The following is a 5324-nucleotide window of genomic DNA, read 5'->3' as shown; positions in this document are numbered from 1 at the left end:
CGGTGGGACCCACCTTTTGGACGGATTTATTATCCTACACGTGAGATGCTGGCAAAATGGCTGTATCATAACCTACGATGCTTCCGCGAACTCATACGTAACCCATACTTCCTGTCGTACTAATTTCCACACAAGTCCGAATTTGAGACACATGCGACGGATTTGAACTTTCCAAATTGTTGGGGGCAACTCTTTCATCTTCCGTTTAGAAATCATGACATTCCATTTTCCAGGTGGGCCATAGCGTTTTCAAAGCTTTTTCTTTTAGCCGTCCATTCTATCGTATGTTGTGGCCCACTAGGTATACAACGTGGATTTTTTTATTTTTTTTTCTTTCTTAAAATAGGTCTAAACACTGAAGCCAACCTGCTGGAAAGCTCAGTCGGTCACACGTGTTTCAGATTGGCACGTGTAAATATTTGTCAGCGTGGAGGGCTCACATGGAGAGATCTGTACACGAGATTTCAAAATTGCCCGATCTGATCGTCAGGTTGACTCATTGGATAAAGGCAAAACAATTTAGGGAGATTGACCAGCGGTCCAAATTCAATGTACATGTGTCGCCCACATGAGGAATGTACTAACCTGATTTTTGAGAAATAGAATCTATACAATGCAGATCACCTGATGAACGGCTCCGATGCCATCCTCGTTTGTTTGTTTGCTTTGTTTCCAGCTGTTTATGTGCGCGAGGGCAAGTGCACTTAGTTCTCGTGTCCAATGGACGCGGATTGTGCAGCGACTCGCCACCCAATAGCGTGGTGAGTAAACTCAGTGGGTCTCACATTGATGTACGTGTCATTATCCATGCAGTCCATCTACTTTTTCATCTCATTTTAGGGCATGAAACCAAAATTGAAGCACATATGTTCAAAGCTCAAGTGGACCACACCACAAAAAAAAAAAAAAAAAACAGTGTGGATAACCACATGAGAAATTTCAGACGGTAAATCCCATCTTTCATCCACCGTCTTTCCCAAACTTTACTTTTCCAAACTAAACCATCCTGTACGGACACACTATTTTCGGACGCAATACCCTTGCAATCAGTGTGGTGTATTTTGTGGAGACATAGTCACGGATTATAACCGTAGCTATTGGTGGTATAAGGTCTTCAGGTTCTAGTGTGCCATGGCAATGACTACGCTACAAATAGCTACGGTTTTAATTCGTAGCTATAGGTAAGGCAAAGGTACTTTGGTCTGAAAATAGTGTATCAATACAGAATGATTTAGTTTGAGAAAGTAAAGTTTGAGAGCGTTTGGAAAAGATGGTGGATAAAAAGTGGGGTTGACAGTCAAAATTTTCTCTAATGACATCTACTGTTGGAACCTTCCTAGGCTCATAGAGATGTTTGCTTGCCATCCAACCTGTTCATAAGGTCAAACAGAGATGGATAAAGGGAAAACACAAATATCAGCTTGATTCAAAACTTTTGTGGGCCCTAAGAAATTTTCAATGTTAGGCACTCCATTTCTACTGTTTCCTGTGGTGTAATCAACTGATGCATTGAACATGTTTGAATTTTAGGCTCATCCCCTAAAATGAGTTGAGAAACAGATGGATGGAACATATAAAACACATACATCACAGTGGACCCTACAGAGTTTACTCACCACGCTAGAGCATGGTTGCTCACCACACCAATCCCCGTCCGTGTCTTACCAATAATCATAAGTGCATGAACAAGCTACCTGCTTAACATTTAGCAAGTTGTGGGCCCCACCTTTGATCACAATCAAATTACAATTTAGCCGATATCGATAATTTACAACGGATTAGATAAGAAAGCGACTTTTTCCTTCTCTTTTTGTTTTTAGCGTAAATTGTGGCAATTCAGGTCCCATGCATGCTGCATGCATCATTGCAAATCCAGAACATGCAAAACATGGGTTTCGTGCGTGGAGCAGACATGCATGGGTTTTTGTGGCTATGTACGGTTTAGAAAGCTTGCTAACGGTCAGCATCCAACGAAGACTTGTGGCCCACCAGCCAAGTAGCATGCTTAATGCTCTTGTTTTATTCTTCTACGATGTTTTAGGATTAATTGCGCCTACCTGGCTCCAGTTATATGACACTTATACATGCCTCCCTTATTTATTTGAATTCTTACAAATACCTCCCCTGGACTTCCTCTATTTCATATATTTGTTGTGCCTTTCCCCATGCAGGGTTTATTAATACCGTTACATTAGCATTGTTTTCTCTGAGCAATCGACTATTTATCCCTGTCTGTAGGCAACTAGTTGTAGGCGTGTGGGCCCATCGCCCACCATAGTGTGCGTGGACACATATTGATGCAGGGATGAATGTGATGAGGTCGAGCACCATCTCCCTTAAGAGGATAACTATTCTGAATCCATGGAACTTCTCTGGACTCCTCACAGAGGCTTCTCGAATCCACGAGAAATAAAGCAAACAAAATAGAAAATAAATTCTATAAAATTCAAAATTGATTAATGAATGAAATAAATGAGTTCCCAACCCTTTAAATAGGGATACCAAGCAATGGGAGAGAAATTAGAAGCAAACTATAACTAAAACTCCTAGAATTCGCAACTTACTATAAATAATAAACTTACTATTTATAGACGGTCATGATGTCTACTAGTGCACAAGGTTTTCGGCCAAAAATAGTAAGTGTCCTATTTGGCTTCACCAAGTTGTTCTCCTAATTATTCTAAGCACTTTTCACGTTGGGCGCAACTCCTAAAGCCAATTGGATGAATAGTTATAATCAAACTAAAACTTACAATTTATAGTAAAAGCAGAATTAAAATAGAAAACGATCGTCGATCCAGGGGTATTTCGCAAATCAGGCTTGTGCAACCCAACGTAGCGGGGTTGGATGGCTAAGGTAACTCGTTCTACCTGAAAATCATATATTTTACGCCCAATAATTCATTCCGAATTGTGAGATACACCCGATCTAAGGTCCAACGGTCCGGATCACTTATGTCGTCGACCGGGCCTTTTCTGATCCATCTTGGCCATGAAACTGTCTGCGACCCGCTCTACATCACATATTGCATGGTGACTCTACCACCATGGACATCCGTCGTGACCTAACCTTGTAGCATCATGGTAGCAGTTCATTGGGCCACGTGTTGTTAAAAATGGAGCTCAATCGAGTATGTACTGGACTTAACAATATTCAAATATGTTTATCGTGGATCTCATCTGTAATAGCAGCATGTGGCTCAATCAAATCCTACTATGTCAAGTCATCACGGACAACTATGATGCAGGGTCACCTTGCAATTTGCATCCGGTGTACACGTGTCATCCAGCTAACGTGATGCCGTGACCACTCCTGCATGAAAATGGGACATCATAGAAATCAAACTGATCCATTTGTCATAGGGGCACCATGCCAATTTGGAGGTTTTTGGATAGTCGTCCATTGTTTTCCCTAATGTCCCACCTATGATTGGATTAGCCAAAAATTTTAGGCATCCAATTATACGAAGTTACTCTAGTGGATGATCCACCATCTTGCCCATGTTAGGGCACAGCCTTGGTGTCATATTCCATTCTTAAACATGAGATAGGTCGTGGTAGGATGAGTCATGTCAGTCAAGCCCGTGTGCCTGATCACCCATTTGTCGGGACAGGTCGGGCTGGATGAATTTTCAAGTAAGTGGAGCCAGCCAGGGCGTAATGGGTCATGAATCAGGAATCTTGCTAATGGTCAACATGCAGAGTGCAGTTGTGGACCACCTAACCAATATCATGCCTGATTCTGATAGAAGTGTTGGAGGAATATGTCGTGGTCATTAGCCATGTTCATATGTCTGGCCGCATATGTACATGGAATATCTACTTGGTTTGGTAATTCAACCAGGCTCACTGGCTGACGGATGGGGGAATTTTGCTGCCCATGTGCAGATATGACATTCGTGCAATATCCAGGCCATTCACTATCTGAAGCCTGTCAGAAACCTCTCCTCCCAAAATCAGGGCTGTCCGCGCACTAGTTGCCACATTTATTGAATAATCAGGAAAGAATGACCAGCTGTTCATATCCACCGTATAATTTTGGTTTACAAGATAAGTGAACGGGCATGATTAATGGTAGGTCATGTTCATGATGGGCCCCTTCATGAATGGCCTTTGAACATGTTTGCCAAGTTGGCACACGTCCGGGAAGAAAGAATGACATTAATAGAACTAAAAGCGGGTCTTTTTTTGTTCCAGTAGTAAATTCTGAGGGGGTTTTAGTTATTTTCCCTCGAACGTGGATTGCCTCCTACCGGCGCGTATCCACCATGATGTATGGGTTTTATCCACACCGTCCATCCATTTCTCCGTGGCATTATGCTATGGGAACAAGATTTAGGCAGTGATTCTCACCGTTGAAACTTTTCTAGGGCGCACCGTGATGTTTATTTCCCATCCAACCTATTCATAAAGTTACTTAGACTTGGATGAAGGGAAAACACAAGTATCAGCTCGATCCAAAACTTTTGTGGCCCCCAAGAAGTTTTCCACGGTAAGAGTTTAATCCCCATTGTGTGGTCCACGTATAACTTGGATGTACCTTAATTTTGGTCTGAAGTCCTGAAATGATATGGAAAAATCGATGAACAGTGTGGATAAAAATCATACATCACGGTGGCCACTCGAAGCCCCCGCCCGCTCCAATGCCGGAGACTGGAGGGGTAGGACGCAATCCGCGTTCTTTTCCCAAAATGAACTTTTATGATGAGTGGACTGTGGGGCCCACTCTCCTCACTTGTAAAAGTTGAAAGCACGAATGGTACCGAACAATTCTTTGACCCCAAGCACTGGATGGTAACCATAGGATCACAGATAGATTGATTATAGGGATGGTGACCCACAAGGGGCTTAGGTTTTGGAATTTTTGTATAGTACGAAAGGGTAGGATCAAGTCGGGTCAAAGACCCGACCCATTTAGTAATTGCGTTCGAATTTTGTATCCTGGGAATGATCACATGAGAGATCCATAGGATAACTTCCAACTTCGTAGGTAAGAAGACCCTTTCAACATGTTGGCCGACCATTAGGATCAGTTGGTGCAAAATACCAACCCCATCCACTCATTTAATAGACCACACTTGTGTTATGTTATTTATCAATAGCTGATATTATTTTTTGTGGTGCAAAAAGCTACCCCAATGTACTTGCAAAATACAAGTTGGTGTTCATCCCTAGTTATACTTTTTTTTTGCGTGAATCAATCAGAGCAAGTTACGTGTGATCTAAATGAATTTGTGTGATGTATTTGAAGATTTGTAGAAATATACCAAGAGGATTGTGTTGATGGTAACGTTGCGATGCACTCGATGAGGTTATAATATTGT

The sequence above is a fragment of the Magnolia sinica genome, chromosome 14 (assembly GCF_029962835.1).
Source record: "Magnolia sinica isolate HGM2019 chromosome 14, MsV1, whole genome shotgun sequence".
NCBI lineage: Eukaryota > Viridiplantae > Streptophyta > Magnoliopsida > Magnoliales > Magnoliaceae > Magnolia > Magnolia sinica.
This window is presented reverse-complemented; position numbering follows the sequence as displayed.